Here is an 18,779-nt window from a genome sequence, read left to right as displayed (position 1 = left end):
ACAATAGGAGATATCTGGTCTCTTGGGACTCCATTCAGATGTGCAAGTGACAGAGTGGCATCTTCTATATCTCGTTTTCCGCGGTTATATATCTCCATCAGCCCTGAAATTTCTTTAAGATAGCATAATCTTTCATCTGAGTCATCGTCGATATATTCCACTCTACACTCATCGACCAGACTGGGTATCTCTATGGCCCTACCAGAAGAAGATAAGACCGAAACATCCATCTGCAACAGCTGATGAAGTATGTTGCATGATTCTGCTACGCTCCGGTTTAAGGAGGACATGATCAGAAATTGACTCAATTGCAAATGTGGATTATAAACAAGTCAATAAAAAGAATTAATCATGACTTGTAATTTTCACGTATACATGGAATACATAAATTATTCGAATTGAAAAATGACATGTAAATCATGTATACATTTAATAATCGTCATCTGTATCACTATCGCTTAGAGTTATTTCTTCACCATCACTATCACTAATCAGTATTTCATCCTCATTGTCCGTAACGTCGTCATCAATGAAACCGCTATCATCTGTAACAATATCACGTATTATTAAGGCATCAACATGATCAGTTGGTACATCATCTCTATCTAATTGCACCATATCAATATCAACACTTGAATCAGTCCTTGTATCCCTAGATGGCATGTCTTCTTGATATGCTTCTTCAACCCTAAACGTGTCATTTCTCCTGTCCTCGCTATCTTCAACTTCTGGTATAGGAATGTCAAATACGGTCTTGGGCTTTATTTTCTGCACCACGTGCCAAGAGCCGCCTAACTTGGTATCAGCGAGATAAAATACTTGTTCGGCTTGGCTGGCGGGGACAAATGAGTCGTCCTTAAACCACTTCCGAGATAAATTTACGCTCGTAAAGTAGTTGTTAGTCTGTATTCCTAACTTCTTATTTCTAATGTCCCACCAATCACATCTAAATAAGTACACCCGCTTTCTCATACAATAACTCAGCTCAATAATATCTGTCAAAATGCCATAAAAGTCAATTTCATCCTCCTCATTTGTTCCCTTCACAACCACCCCACTATTTTGTGTGGTCCTGTACTTCTCACGTTCTTCGGTGTGGAATCGAATCCCATTTACAATACAACCTGTATATCTAGATACACGTCTATCAGGGCCACATGCCAGTGAGTATAATGCATCAGACGCATCCGCAGAGTTGCTTGTGCGCAACATCTTCATCTATTATCATGTACAGAATATAATTGTTTAGAGATTTTCATAAGTTAAAATAATGTGCAATACAACGAAAATGCTAAGTGTGGTGAGATACAATGTGAAATCTTACACGGTTGGCAAACCATTCTGGAAAATGATCCTGATGCATTCGATCATAATTTGTGAAAAATTTAGACTTCATCTCGTCTATGTGTTCGCTACACATAAATGGCACGTCATCAGCAAAAAACATTAAGATTATCGTATGTAGAGAAAATAATAATCGAGGGAAGACTTACTCCAAGTACGACTCTATTTCTTCACAATTATGCAACACATACCACCGCACCTTTGCTAGATCCCCAAGGTCCATATCCTGAAACATCGGGGATCCTAAAGGACGAACGTTATGTGCAAATACAGATATGGGTCCTTGTTCATGCTCCTGCCCTTTATTGGCATTCCGATCTTCTCGGTTGAATCTAGTCTCTATGCCATGAAGATACATGGAGCAAAATGTAAGGCACTCATTATCAATGTACGCTTCAGCTATCGACTCCTCCGGTCGTGCCTTATTCCTCACAAATCGTTTCAGTGTGTGAAGGTATCTATACACAAAACCACTATGTTATACGTATGAAAATATGGATATATGTAGTTTATAGAATGAATAAAAATTTTAACATATTGGTACCACCTTTCGATTGGATACATCTAACGATATTGTATTGGGCCTACAAGCTTCGCCTCGTGCGGTAAGTGAATCGCTAGGTGTACCATGACATCGAAAAATGCAGGTGGAAATATTCTTTCAAGTTTGCAAAGGATTATGGCAATGTCCCTCTCCAATCGTTTAATAACATCTACATTCAACGATCTCGAACACAAATCCTTAAAGAATATCCCAACTCAATCAGTACCGCACTGATATCCTTGCTCAAGAATCCACGAATCGCAACCGGCAGTAGGCGTTGCAGAAGGACGTGACAATCATGACTTTTCATTCCTGTTACCTTACAATCCGTAACGTTTATGTGTCGAGATATGTTTGACGCACACCCATCGGAAAACTTCACCGATCTCAACCATTCACATAAACGCTTTCTCTCTAGTTTTTTCAACGTGTAGCAGACTGCTAGTATAGTATACGAATTTCCATGTGGTTGCAAGTGCAACTCTTTCCGTAAACCCATTTCTTGTAGATCCAATCAAGTCTTAAAACTGTCTTTTGTTTTCTTCTCTATGTTCATCAATGTTCCAAAGACATTATCACATATATTTTTCTCAATATGCATGACATCCAAGTTGTGTCGCAATTTCAGATCACTCCAATAGGGCAACTCAAAAAAGATGCTCTTCTTTCTCCAATTATAGTCCAATACTGTACGTTTCCTCTTCTTCAAGTGCGATGTTTTACCAAATCTAACCTCTCAAATGTTACTCAGTTGTTGCATCACATCTTCTCCAGATAGCTCTTTCGGAGGTGGCCTATGATCTTATTTGCCATCAAAGATCATCGTCTTCGTACGCCAACTATGATCGCTCGGAAGGAAGCGACGATGGCCCATATAACATGTTTTCTTACCATGCTTCAATGACAATGAACAAGTCTCAATACCACATGTAGGACAAGCCAACTTGCCCTTCGTGCACCACCCAGACAAATTTCCATATGCGGGAAAGTCATTTATTGTCCACAAGACCGCTGCATGCAATCGAAATGTCTGTCCTACAAATGTATCATACGTTTGTACACCTTGACTCCACAACTTATTTAACTCGTCTATTAACGGTCGTAAATACACATCAATGTCATTCCCAGGTGACCTGGGTCCAGGAATAAGCAATGACATCATGAAAAATGACTCCTTCATATACAACCAAGGAGGTAAATTGTAGGGCACAAGTACCACTGACCACATACTGTACGAGCTACTCATATTACCAAATGGATTAAAACCATCACTTATAAGGCCTAGTCGAACATTGCGAGAATCTTCTGTAAACCAGTCATGTTGCTTGTCAAAATTTTACCAGGCTTCAGCGTCCGCAGGGTGCCTCAGTGTACTATCATCATGAACGCGTTTCTCCTTATGCCACCACATATCTTCAGCCGTCTTACGAGACATAAACAATCTTTACAATCTGGGTTTCAATGGGAAGTACCTTAACACCTTTCGTGGGATTTTCTTACCCCTGCCTCTGTCATTCTTCCACCTAGACTTTCCACATTCTTGACACGCTTTAGCCTTATCGTGCTTTTTCCAATATAATAAACAATCATTTATACATGCATGTATGAGTTCATAACCAAGGCCCAAGTCTCGCATCAATGTTTTTACCTCGTAATGAGACTTTAGCAATGTCTCACCGTCCGGTAATGCTTCTTTCAACAACTCAAGCAACATGTCAAACAATTTGTCACTCCAACGATTTATTGTCTTCAAATGAAGTAACTTTATAAGAAAATTCAACTTGGAGAAGTTCTGACACCCCGGATAAAGTGAACGTTCTGCCTCCCTCAACAACCTACTAAACTTTTCTGATTCGACATCACCCATTGGAGGAATATCTTGGCTACTGCTTGTCGCTGCAAAATCAATATCCACAGCTGTTCCCCTGAACACATCCCTTATGATATCTTGCATTTCGTCAACGTCTTCATCCTCGTCATCCGGCACAATTGGGTCAGCAAGGACTTTGGAGGGCTCAACTCTATGGGTCATATCTTCACCATGATAGATCCACCAAGTGTAACCCTGGTCAATCCCAACTATGAACAAATCATCCTCTACTTTGTCTAAAGTCTTATATATCATGTTCTTGCATTTTCGACATGGACACCTAATCCTATTCCTTGAATCTGCCTGATTTTGCACAAATTCCATGAACTCTTGAACCCATTGCTTATACTCTGGGTCAAACCTGTTCTTAGCTCGCATCCAACTCTTATCCATGTCTACAATGAAATGACTAAAGTCAGTTTACAGAAATAGCTTTAAGATTAGGCTAGGTTATAGGTTTAGGTTATATGTTTAGGTTTAGGGAATAAAGACTAGGTATAAGTTTAGGTTTAAGTTTAGGGAATTGGAGTTGAGATTAGGATTAGGTGTAGGTTTAGGTTTAGGGATTTGAGTTTAGGTTATAGATTATAGGTTATAGGTTATAGGTTTAGGTTTAGGTTTAGTATTTGAGAATACATTAAGGTTTAGGTTTAGGTTTAAGGATTTGAGAATAGGTTTAGGTTTAGGTTTAGAGATTTGAGAATAGGTTTAGGTTATAGGTTTAGGTTTAGGTTAAGGTTATAGGTATATGTTTAGGTTACAGTTATAGGTTTTGGGATTTGAGAATAGGTTTAGGTTATAAGTATAGGTTTAGATTAGGTTATATGTTATAGCTTTAGGGAATTGGTTATAGTTATAGGTTTAGGTTTAAGAAATCGGGTTCGGGTTCGGGACCGGGTTTAGGTTTGGGTGTTCAAGTTTAGGTTTAGGTTTAGGCTAGGGAGTTGGGATTAGGATTAGGTGTAGGTTTAGGTTTAGGCATTTGAGAATACATTAAGGTTTAGGTTATAGGTTTTGGGATTTGAGAATAGGTTTAGGTTATAGGTTTAGGTTTAGGTTTAGGGATTAGAGAATAGGTTTAGGTTATAAGTTTAGGTTTAAGTTAAGGTTATATGTTAAGGTTAAGGTTATAGGTTTAGGTTTACGTTAAGTTTATAGGTTTAGGTTTAGGTTAAGTTTATAGGTTTAGGTTTAGGCTATGTTATAGGTTTTTGGTTAAGGTTTAGGTTATACTTATAGGTTTTAGGATTTGAGAATAGGTTTAGGTTATAAGTATAAGTTTAGGTTAGGTTATAGGTTATAGCTTTAGGGCATTAAGAATAGGTCGAGGTTTCGGTTTAGGAAATCGGGTTCGGGTTCGGGACCGGGTTTAGGTTTGGGTTTTCAAGTTTAGGTTTAGGTTTAGGCTAGGGAGTTGAGATTAGGATTAGGTTTAGGGATTTGAGAATAGGTATAGGTTATAGGTTTAGGTTTAGGTTTAGGGATTTGAGAATAGGTTTGGGTTATAGTTATAGGTTTAGGTTAAGTTATAGGTTATAACTTTAGGGAATTGAGAATAGGTCAAGGTTTAGGTTTAGGAAATTGGGTTCGGGTTCGGGACCGGGTTTAGGTTTGGGTTTTTAAGTTTAGGTTTAGGTTTAGGCTAGGGAGTTGAGATTAGGATTAGGTGTAGGTTTAAGTTTAGGCATTTGAGAATACATTAAGGTTTAGGTTTAGGTTTAGGCTAGGGAGTTGAGATTAGGATTAGGTGTAGGTTTAAGTTTAGGCATTTGAGAATACATTAAGGTTTAGGTTTAGGTTTAGGGATTTGAAAATAGGTATAGGTTATAGGTTTAGGTTTAGGTTTAGGGATTTGAGAATAGGTTTGGGTTATAGTTATAGGTTTAGGTTAAGGTTATATGTTAAGGTTAAGGTTATAGGTTTAGGTTTAGGTTTAGGTTAGGTTATAGGTTATAGGTTTAGGTTTAGGTTATAGTTATAGGTTTTGGGATTTGAGAATAGGTTTAGGTTATAGGTTTAGGTTTAGGTTTAGGGATTTGAGAATAGGTTTAGGTTTAGGTTAAGGTTATATGTTAGGCTTAAGGTTATAGGTTTAGGTTTAGGTTATAGTTATAGGTTTAGGTTAGGTTATAGGTTATAGCTTTAGGGAAATGAGAATAGGTCAAGGTTTAGGTTTAGGAAATCGGGTTCGGGTTCGGGACCGGGTTTAGGTTTAGGTTTTCAAGTTTAGGTTTAGGTTTAGGCTAGGGAGTTGAGATTAGGATTAGGTGTAGGTTTAGGTTTAGGCATTTGAGAATACATTAAGGTTTAGGTTATAGGTTTTGGGATTTGAGAATAGGTTTAGGTTTAGGTTTAGGGATTAGAGAATAGGTTTAGGTTATAAGTTTAATGGTCAATGTTCATCCAACACTTTTTCCTCTAATGTGGTCCACTTAAGATTTAGATATACCTCACTCACTTTTTCTCTCATATCATAAAATGATCTAAAAAATAGATGGACGGCATGGATGAAACACATACATCATAGTAGGGCCCACATACATCTGTTGATTAGGTCATACAGGCCTAGATAAAGGGGAAAAACAAAGATCATCTCGATTCAAGACTTTTATGGCCCCCAAAATGTTTTAAATGGTTGACGATCATTCAACACTATTTCTTGTTAATGTGGTCCATTTCATATTGGGATATGCCTCATTTTTTGTCTCATGCCATAAGATGATTTTTTTAAAATAGATGGATGGCATGGATTAAACACATGCGTCATGGTGGGGTCCATAGAGCACCAACCACAAGCCATTGGATGGTGTCAGGGGGAGCAGCCAATTTGTTCCTCTTATTTGTGGTGTGGTTCATTTAATTAATCTTTGGATATGAATGATTTTTTGGATAGTTCTCTAAAATGATCTCGAAAAATGGATGAACAGTGTGGGTTGATCCCGAATTTTCAGTAAATCCAAAACTCAAGTGGACCATGCCATAAAAAATAGTGTGGAATAATGATTTCCACCGTTGATACCTTCCTTGGGCTCATAGTAATGATTTAACTCGTTCTTTAGATATTGCCCTAAAATGATGATGGAAGGTGTGGATATAAAACATACATCATGGTGGGGCCTAAAAATGAGAGGTATATAAATATCAGGTGGACCACACCACATGAAAACAATAGTGATTGGATATCCATCATTAAAATCCTCGGTAAGGCCCACTGGACTGTTTATTTGGCATCTAATCCATAATTTTATTTTTTTGTAAATTACTAAAATGATCTGTAAAAATGGATGAATGGAATGGATGAAACACATACATCATGGTGGGCCCCACAGAGCACCGACCACCAGCCACGAGGCTGGTGTCAGGGGGAGTAGCCAATCCATCTCCTAGTTTTTAAGTCTTGTGGGGCACACTGTGATGTATGTTATTTATCCACTTCGTCCATTCATTTAAACGGATTATTTTAATAGTTGATCCAAGAAAGGAGTCAGATCTGTGTGCCCCACCATGATGTATGTATTATATCAACACCGTCCATTCATTTGGAGAGATCATTTTATGGGATGATCAAAAGAACGAGTCAGATCCAAATCTCAAGTGGCCCCACCACCGAAAACAGTGGGGACAAAAATCAGGCAGGTCCTAAAACTCGGGTGGGTCACACTATATAAAATCATCATGCATGCCCAAATCCGCTAAAATTACGTAGTGTGGCTTATTTGAGTTTTGGAATGGTCTGATCTTTTGGATGTCAATCTATCTCTGTGGAGCGCGTCTTATAAATAGATTGTATGGCAAACACAAAACATGGCGGGCTTCCCATCCTAATCATTTGCATCTACCAAAGAGAAAAGAATACAACATTATAACTTTGGATAATATTGAGCGCCAAAAACCTGTAGTAGGCATCAACCCAAGAATAGTCAAAGATAAATTCTCCATACAAGTGACTGCAATTCAAAGTAACTAAAATATATAGTTCAGCTACTATCCAACAGAAGCAATTAAAAGCTGATTGTAAAAGTTAAAGATAACCATTTAAATAAGAAAAAGTAACGAGAACAGAACATGGACATAATTGCAGATGCTAAACCTTTTAAGATAAAGCAGAACAACACCTACAATATTTTCATATATATTTATCCTGAGCAATAAGATGTTGAGGCACCCATCCTGTTTCCTAAAATCATTTCAGATAAGATATCAAAAAAAGGTCTGAGGGTACAGGTTGATGCTAGTAACTACATGACATACATAAGAACTCTCATTTGTCATGTATTCATGGAAGACCATCTAAAGAGAAGAACAGATCCAAGTGTTTAAAAACTCATGACGACATGTATGTTTTATATCCACACCTTTCATCCATTTGGAGAGATCATTTTGGGGCAATATCCAAAGATAAATCCAAAGCTCCAGTGAATCACAACACAGAAAACAATGGGAACAGTGACACCCAACATTAAAAACTTCTAAGGGCCACGAAAGTTTTAGATCAAGCTGATATTCATGTTTTACCTTATTTCATGCCTTTTTTAGCTTTTGAACAGGTTGGATTTCAAATAAAAATTATGGTGGGCCTTAGGATAGTTTCAATGGTGAGAATCACTCTCCCCACTGTTTTCTATGTTGAGGTCCAATACATCTTTTTATCTACCTCGTTCTTTAGCTCATGTCCTAAAATAATATCTCAAAATGGATGGACGGTGTGGATACAACACATACATCATAGGGGGGCCCACAGAACTTGGTGACGTCACTTCATTAGCCAACTCGCTACTCAACCTGTAGCTTTTGAAAGCGTGCGTGAGAGAGACTGCGTTAATTTGCGGCAGTCTCCTCTCTATCTCTCTCTCTCGCTCCCTCTCCGTCCTCTCGCCCTCCATCTCTCTCTTCCTCTCTCTCTGATCTCTCTGCCTTCTCCTCTCTCTGTCTCTCTCGCCTCCTCTCTCTCTTTGTCAATCTCTTCCTCTTTCTCTGATCTTTCTTGCGGACCATTGCCGAGCGCCCTACCCACGCACGCCCTCTCTCTCTCTCTCTCCGTCAACTCGGTTGAAGTTCATTCACGACAGTGAGGTATATCTCTCTCTCTCTCAATCTCTCTCAATATTAATGCCAATTTAGGAAATTGGGAGTTAGTAGTTTGTAGATTCTCGATTTGAATGTGGACCCCAAAATGGGGGATTTAGGAATTTTAGGATTTTGGGGATTTGAGGACTCTTGAAATTGTATATAATAGTAAGAGAGGTTGGTAAGGTATTTGAGAGTAGTAGAGCAGCAACTCCATCAGCTACCTTCTCATCTCAAGAAGAATGAGGAATGCATGGAGTAGTGCGCTGGTGGTGGTAATGCTGCTAGTTGCTCTCTCGGAATCAGAATCTCAGGTGGACCACACCACAGGAAACAATGGTGATTGAATGCCTCACTATTAAAAATTGCAAAGGACCCATCGTAATGTTTTCGTGATGTCTATTTGCAATCCAATCTGTTTGTATTGTAAAAAAGATCTGGATGATGGGAAAATAAAAAGATCAGATTGATCCAAAACTTTTTTCTCAATGATAGATTCATTGATTTTTTTCAAGAGGAAATAATGTGGATAATTGCCCACCACAACAGGGGCCCTGTTCGGGTGAAGAATCAACAGTAGGAAAAAACTGAACAAGAAAAATATTTTCATATGCATAATAATTCTGTATTGCTATAAGCCTATAAGATGTATTTCCTCCTCATGGAAGTGGAATTGTACATAATACTGAATTAGTTGAGGTGCTTTGCTTCCATGTTTTGCCTTCTTTGACTACTTTCTCAGACTGGTTAGTCTATTTGATTAAGATTTGTTTGGACTTTATCTTTTGAAAGAACATATAGAGTTGCATTGGGATTAGTAAGGCACTTTCTTTGATTAGGGATTTGTTCTCCATACTTTCAGCATTGTAGGGATCTAAGCTTTTTGAAGCCTTGTCTAGCTGTTTGTTTTGGTGTTACTTATCATCTACAAAAACAAAGCTGTTTCACTCCACAAAATGTGCAAAACAAACAAACAATGCCTAAGACAAATCATTAATACATAATGACTGAGCCCATGTAAAAGAAAAACATCAGGATGAACTTACAATCCAATTTTTCATTGACACCAAGAACTTCTTATATATTGCGAGTCATGATTTGGTGGACTTCATAAAGTTCATCATTTAACTTTGCAAGGTTCCTCTTAGTACGAGTGTCCAAGTATAATTTCTTGGTCTTCTGTATGAATGTTTCTTCCTTCTGTCATGCAAAATTTCAGTTACAGATGGAATAAAATGATAATTTACATTATCTTTCATCCATTCTTGTTCCTTAAGTTTTACAGCAGTATAATACTTGATTTATTCTTCAATTTGGTATTGTGCCTTATGTTTAAATTGGCATAAAACTCCCATAAATATCGAGTCCAACCTTTGTTTGGGCATTATTTGGGATTTTGTATGTAACATTCTAGGTTAAATAAATCTCTATAGGCTCCAAGGATCATTTGCCTATTAAGAATTACTTCTATACCTAATGGCTTCTGTCAGTTTTTATTTAAGGATCATTTGCCTATTAGGAATGATCTGCTAGGTAAGAAATAGCTTTGCTAGTTGTTACTGATTCAACTGCATGATCTGCATTGCCGTAGTAAGCACATTGTGTAATGAAATCTATTGATGTTTTTGTACTCTACTATGAATTAAAATATTAATTATCACTTAGATTCTTTTTTCTCTTTATATACTAGACTTTCTTTAGATTCTTTTTTCTCTTTATATACTAGACTTTCTTTTTTCAAAACTTTGTTAATAACAACAACAAGATGGAGTTGGCTGAATTGTGGCAACCCAATCTCTTTCATCAATTCACCTGATAAGAAATCGAAGCATGGGCAGTTTCCTAGTTTGGCCTTGAACAATTCTCTCAACGCTGTAAAAATTAAAATGGAAATTTTGAACTGAAACATCGAACATGCAATGAATAATCATGGTAGTTACTTTTTCTTCCTATTTTCTACTTTAATATAATCAGTCCTGTCTTAATTATTATTATTATTATTATTATTATTATTATTATTTTAGAAAAAAGGAAAGAAAGAAAGAAAAAAGAAATAAAGAAAAATAGGGGAAAAAAAGAGAAAAGAAAAAAAAGGATTAATACTGCAATATTCTAGCCGTATGCATTGGCTAGAATTGTGTTTTTCATGGTGGTCCATAATATGGTCGACACTATTCTTCCTCCTTGCTACAATCTCTTGATTACCTGCTAATCTTGGATACTTGCAGCCTTCAATGTCTGGTGGAAGTAAGTGCCACAAAAATATCACACCGGAAAAGATTGAGCCTAAGGTATGAAGATCTAATACCTGATTTAAGAGTATGTTTAGGACTTACTTACCTCTACAAATGCATGTATGACCCAGCTGGCACATGTCTGTGATGACGTATAGCCTACCTTATATATTGTGTGCCCTGGAAATCTGCTGGTTCACAGTGTATGTATTCTTAAATCTCTAAACCTAAATCTACACCAGAAAAGGGAAAAGCAAGTAAAAAAGGGCCAATTTGGTCATTATTGCATTTGTATTTTTAGGATGGACCTTTTGTCATTTCTTTTTCAACTGCCCTTCTCTTGTTGTAGAAGGGTGGGTCACATATAAGAAGAACAACCATTTTTAGGCAATGACATGACAAAGACCACCTGATGACTAGCTCACATCTTGCACATTTTGGCACACAGCTTCTAGCATTGTCAAAGTTGATTTTACTTGCTTTTCCTTTTTTGGTGCCTACTTTTCTTGCACATGGTTGCAAGTTTCATCATTCTTGAATAGGAAGCAATTACAAGTAAACAAGATATCATGATCATTAAAGAATGCATGAAATGATCCCACACTACACCAAAATCATTTATCAGGAACGGTCGATGCTTTGGTTCAGGTACAATTTTAAACCGTTTCTAAGTGAACATGGTTCCAAACCGTTTTTAAGTGCAGGCACATTTTTCAAAATCAGTTTAGAGCTTTTGTTTTTCTACAGTATTTTGAGATATTACTTCTGAAAAAATGCTATTCTGTGATGTACCATGCTATATTTTTTAGTTGCTATTTAGATAGATTAGGGATATACCATTTGAAGAAGAAAAAGAAAAAACTGGGGAAATATAGGGTGGTGTTTCAATGACTTGAGTCAATTGCTGCTTTGTGAGTCAATCATTTTGAAGCAACCTAATGGTTTTGAATGAGACGTTGGTTTCTGTGTTACAGTTGATCTGTTGAAAGGAATCCTAAGAATCCAATGCTTAGTGGGTCAACTGTTTTGTGATGGGCTCTGCGTCCTTCATCATAATTTTATAATCTCCTTTACACCCCCACTGTTTCTTGTGGTGTGGTCTAATTGAGCTTTGAATCTGCCTCTTTTTTTTTTTTTTTTTTTTTTTTTTTTTTTTAACGCATGCCTTAAATTGAGCTGGAAAAATAGATGGCTGACATGGATAAAACACATACATCATGGCAGGGCCCATGAAATCAATAAACTTTTGGGCATGCGCCTCAGTGGGTTGCTAATTATTTTTTAAAAGTAATGGTATTTTCTTTAATCATATTGTACACTCTAGAATTTTGATTATCTGCAAATTTATTCCTTTATTTTGTAAATGCAAAGGATGGCCTAATGCATCACACCCTAATGCATTACACTAGTGGAAAAATATTTTATGTTGTAGGAAACACCTATAAAATGCATCGTTTGGTTTTGCTGTTCACATTTTACAGATGAATGATGAGCTCATAATAGAATAAGTCACTCTGTATTTGCTTGAAATTAATGGAGTAGACCCGAATGTGCGTCGGAGCTATCCGGATGTTGAACTGGGGTCCCTGGAAGATGGGAACCGTCGTTATGACCATGATGAAGCTGTCCATTTCTTATGGACAACATTGGAGGTGCCTGGCCAATTGGAGTAGGCCGTGTTTATATCTGTATTTGCTTGAAATTAATGGAGTAGACCCGGATGTGCGTCGGAGCTATCTGGATCTTGAGTGGGGGTCCCTGGAAGATAAGAACCGCTGTTATGACTATGATGAAGCTGTCTATTTCGTATGGACAGCATTGGAAGGGCCTGACAAATTGGAGACGGCCGTGTTTATATCTGTATTTGCTTGAAATTAATGGAGTAGACCCGGATGTGCGTCGGAGCTATCCGGATCTTGAGCTGGGGTCCCTAAAAGATGGGAACCGCTGTTATGACTATGATAAAGCTGTCCATTTCCTATGGACAGCATTGGAAGGGCCTGACAAATTGGAGACGACTGTGTTTATATCTGTATTTGCTTGAAATTAATGGAGTAGACCCGGATGTGCGTCGGAGCTATCCGGATCTTGAGTGGGGGTCCCCGGAAGATGGGAACCGCTGTTATGACTATGATGAAGCTGTCCATTTCCTATGGACAACATTGAAAGGGCCTGGCAAATTGGAGACGGCCGTGTTTATATCTGTTTTTGTAGGGACCACACCCTAAACCTATTCTCAAATCCGTAAACCTAAACCTAAACCGAGTAGTATGTGACATGCTTCCATGTCAACCACATCGCATACTACTTCATCCTTATAATGTTTGCCAATTGAAAAGGATATGGTTTACCGTTCAGTTACCTTTGTTTCGCTGACCTTCTTGATCCAACTGATTATATATGGAGAGGGATGATGCTTCATTTTTAATTGTAATTTTTCTACCATGACCTTGGAGACGATGTTCTCACTGCTCCCGCTGTCAATGATCACGTAAAAAACCTTCTGATTCACCGTACACCTAGTGTGGAAGATGTTATGCCGCTGTGGATGTATTTCTTTTCTTGGCACATATAATAGTCACCTCATGACGAGCGACTCGCCGTGATCTTGCTGAACCCAACTTGAATCATCTGCCTCGTCCTCGGTGGTATGCTCATGTTCTTCAATATGTAGATCTTCATAAGCGTTATCAGCACTACCATCATTGATGGTGAGGTTTGCCACTTTTCGCTGGGGACAAGTATTTGATAGGTGGCCCGGTTGGTCACAACAAAAGTAGTTGTCGGGCCTTAGCCGAGCATAGGGGTTCAGGATTCTACTTGGACCAGCAGCAGTCAGTATGGCCCTTTGGGGTCTAACTTGCCTACTTCCCTGATCTCGATTCTCAGACGTAGGAGGTTGAGTGTGTGCTCCTACGGGCTCCTTCCCCTTGAGCTGTGGAGTTCCCTGGGGTAGACCTGCCACAGGGATCCTTGTAGTAGGATAGGTCCGTGTGTTAGGACGTTCAAGTTGCGCTTCTGCCCGAGTAGCCAACTTGATTGCATCATTCATCGTCCAGACGGACTGCATCTGGACCCGATCTTGGATAGCCATACACAATTCACCGTTGAATCGGGCGACTTGCTGCAATTCAGTCTCGACCAAATCGTTACGCGCTGCCAGGCGGTAAAATTCTTTTGTGTATTCTCTCACCAATCGACTACCCTATCGACAATTTTGGTATTGTTGGAATAATACCTGATCGTAATCGCTAGGGAGGAATTAGGCACGTAGTAGCTGCTTCATCCGCTGCCAGGTGCGGATTGGTACTTTTATTTGCCTGGTTCGCGCGAGTTGCAGTTGTTCCCACCAAGCTGATGTAAGACCCGTATCCTAGCCTGTTCCATTCCATAAACTTCTGTGGTCCTCCCAGTCGAATTTCGAAGACCCGCGACGCGTAGATAACATTGGCGCACGCTCTTGACTCACATCCTGTAAACCCAAGCCGACTCAAAACGAGACCTATGTCATTGCGACCACGGCATCGCCGCGGTTTCGACGACGCGTCTCGTGCGTCAATGCGATGCTCAGATTATGAGATCCGGCCCGTGCATTATCTAGGTCGTTGATCGCTTGATCGTGGGACCCACCTACCCCTATTGTTGTACTTCCCTAGAAAAAAATAATTACTATGATGTCACCCTAGGGGTGACATCACCCTACCCTACCACCTTACCTTTCCTTTCCCCATAAGTCAAACTCATTAATTCCCATTACCTCACCATCCCTCTCTCCCATCACTCCCTTACATCATTTCTCTCTTTCACTTCTCTCCATTCCAAGCAATCCCTCCATGGAGCAACCCACGTCCATGGTTCCCATGAGAGAGCTAGTGTGGCCCACCTCCCTATCTCCCATCTCCACCATCCAATGATCATCTCCACCATCAAAATTGTTTCTTTGGGGCTCTATCATGCATTGGCGGAAGAAAGAAGAAGAGATCTCAAGGTGGGTGCTTCTCTCTCTCTCTCCTTCTCATTTTTCTTTTTTTTTCTTGTGTGATGTGTGGCCCACTTGGATGAACCCCACCTTGAGGTATGTTTTACCCAAACCGTCCAAGTCACGTGGGCCCTACCTTATAGCGGTGGAAACACAAGTATCGGTTTGATTTAAATCAGGTGGGCCTCGTTCATGTGAGGACCCACTTTGATGAAATATGGCCACATCGGCATGGGACCCACCATTGTGTTTATGTATGCCGTCCAGCGTCCAGAGACGCTGGACGTGAGGGTGGCTAACGTGAAGTGTGTGTTTTGGCATTGGCGTGTGCTATCCGTACAAATATATATATATATATATATATATATATATATATATATATATATATATATGCTTTGCTTTTAAAGTTTAGGGTGGGTCACTCATATAGGCCCTACCTTGATTCATAGAACTAATCTACACCATCCATCCCATTCCTTAGCCTATTTTAAGCGTTGAACCGAAATTTGAGACCGATCTGATAATCAAGCGGGCCATACCATAGGAAATAGTGGTACTGCCATTAAAACCCACCGTGATTCTTCTATGCATCAAAAATATGTCGCATATTGGTCTCAATAGGTTGGTTTGAGGCCGTAGAACACAATAGACGGGTTGGATTTTTCAAATCTAGACCTTATATATGAAAAACCGCAGGAAAAAAAAAAGGAGATTTGGCAGCAGCACCTGCTGCTGCCGCTGACGCCAGCAGCGTTTCTGCCTAGCGGACGCCAAAACGGGCAGGGATCACGGGTCCCAGCCGTGGGTCCCACCGTGATGTGTGTGAACATCAGAACCGTGCATTTGGCGGGTCTCCCTCCCGGCTATGGCCTACCCAAAAATCAGCCATATACGGAACTTAGGTGGGCCATATCATCTAAAATCATGTAGAAACATGCCTAAACATATAAAATCATTTGGTGGGGTCTACCTGAGAGTTGGATGTGATTGAAACTTGGTTTGGACCCCTAATTTTATGGGACACATATAATGGACGGAGTAGATCTTGTTAATGAGGGTCCCACCTAAGATTAAAAAAAAATAATGACAATAAGTTTGCATGTATATGCATAGACGTCTCTGGACGTCCAACGTGAAATAGGGAGGCCCCCCCTTGGCCTCAATTGTGGACACTACTGTGATGTATAATCTACATCTATGCCGTTCATTTAATAGGTCCCCTTTTTGATGCGTTGGTTCCAAAAATCAGTCATAAAAAGTTTTAGGATGGCCCACACCATCACCTTTCATGCAGTGGTGTGCCAATCCACATGGAATCAATTGCTTGGGTCCACATGCAGCTTGGATCCACCTGAAACTCGGTTTGGACCCTTAAATTGGTGGGACATACACAATGAATGGGTTGGATTTGTGAACTACATCACGGTGGACCCCAGGACCACATAACCATACCAAAAGTTTGGTGGACAAATAAATATTGCAGTGGGCCCCTAGCCCATGCGACTTTATCAATAGATTGGATGCAAGTAAACATTTCAGTGGGTCCCATGATCATGTGACCCTATCACAAGGTTGAAAAAAAATAATAATAATAAAAATAAATAAATAAATAAATAAATACTGTAGTGGCCCAGGTCTGTATGACCTTATCAACGGGTTTGAATGGAAATAAACATTATGGTGGGCCCCAGGTCTATAAGACCTTATCAACAGGTTGGATGCAAATAGATATTATAGTGGCCCAGGTTGGATGATAAATAAATATTACAGTGGGCCCTAGGCCCATGTGACCCTATGACTAGTTTGGATGGAAGATAAACATCATGTTGGCCTCATTTTGGATGGACAGTATGTTGGGTCCTAGGTTGGGTGGAAAATAAACATTTTGGTGGGTCTTACTTAAGACCTATTTATGTATGTGTTGTGTCCACAACTGTGGACCTCCATCATGGAACATGTGACTTATCTATTCCTTCCATCCCTATGGGACCCACTATGATGCATGTGTTTCATCCAACCGTCCAACCATTTTTGGAAAATGATCTTTTTTTTAGGTTTGAGACGAAAATAAGTCAGATTTACTTATCAAGTAGACCATAGTGCATGGTGAGGATTGAATGACTATCTTTGAAATCTTGAGACCCTATGATTAGATTAGATGGAAAATAAATGTTATGGCGGACCTTGAAAATTTTAGTAGTGGAAATCATTATCATCACTTATATTGAGTGTGGCCCATTTGACATACATGGGGCCCATTGATGTGGCCAATTTGATGTATGTATGACCATGTTATGAGGCCTACTTTGAGGTATGTTGTAGCCCATTTGTCAGGCCCACTTTGATGTATCTTTATCCACGCCATCCAGGGCAGGTACCCCATTATGATATATATATCAGGGCCCATGGGTCGAGGCCCATTAGTGCTGCCTATTTGATACAACCCACTTGATGTGTACGAGGCCCATTAGGGCGGCCCATTGATGCAAGGCCTATTGTGACATGTATTGGGCCCATGATGCGTGACCCATTTGATGTGTATAAAACCCATGGGTAGGGCCCACATCTTATGTATTTGAAGCCCATGAGCAGAGCCCACCTGAGGTTTATATATGGGCCCCATTAATGTGGCCCACTTGTATTTGAGGCCCACGGGTTGCGGCCCATGGGTCGTGGCCCATTGTGATATATACTCGGCCCATACGTCGTGGCCCATTGAGATGAGTCTCCGACCCATTTAGTGAGGCCATTGTGAAATATTCCTACTCTTGTGACGAGGCCCATTGAGATGTATTTCTGGCTCATTGATGCGGCCCACTTGTTGAATTGAGGCCCATTGGTGTGGCCCAATGATGCGACCCACCGTGATGTGTATATTAGGCCTAATGGTGCGGCCCAATGTATCGACCCACCGTGATGTGTAGGTCCACGTGCTGTATGTGTAAGGCCCACCTGTGATGACTGTTTGAGGCCCACTTGTTGGATATTTTGGCCCATCTTATGTTTGACTCTATGTGGACCACTCCTTGGGAGCAATGTTGGTTAAATGTCCACATTGCTGGGCAGTGATGATTGGATGTCCACATTGTGACCCTTCCTTAGGCCTTATCAGGCCCATTCCCATCATTCTCTTAGTGGGTTAACCCAAATAAGTGGGCCCCATTTACCACGGACGGATGGCTCCATGCTACCAGATTTAATATAACCACGACCAAGGGCTAATCTTTATATTATGGTTGATCAGATGTTCATCTATGGACCCAGTCTTGTCTATATGACTGGTCGTCGGTGTTGATTATCGATGCTGATTGTCGGTGCTAATCATCGATGTAGATCATCAGTGTCGATTTGTCGAGGCCGATTGTCAAGACCTATATGATGTATATGTGACCCGTAGTTGAGGGCCATTATGATATGTATTAAGCCTATGCTGCATGGTCCATTTGATGTATTCAAGACCCATGTGTAGGGCCCACATGTCCTGTATTTGAGGCCCATGGGCAAGGCCCATTGTGATGTGTTCATGGCCTATGGGCAAGGCCCATCGTGATATGTATTAGGCCCATGAGCAGGGACCACCTGTTGTGTATATGTGACCCTTGAGTAAGACCCATTGTATTGTATATTAGGCCCTTGTATGAGGCCGTGGGCCCATTATATGTTTGACTCTATGTAGACTATTCCTTGGGGGCAATGTTGGTTAAATGTCCACATGGTCGAGGTCGATTATCGATGCTGGTT

The sequence above is a fragment of the Magnolia sinica genome, chromosome 5, assembly GCF_029962835.1.
Source record: "Magnolia sinica isolate HGM2019 chromosome 5, MsV1, whole genome shotgun sequence".
NCBI classification, from domain to species: domain Eukaryota; kingdom Viridiplantae; phylum Streptophyta; class Magnoliopsida; order Magnoliales; family Magnoliaceae; genus Magnolia; species Magnolia sinica.
Note: the sequence above shows the minus strand (reverse complement) of the source record.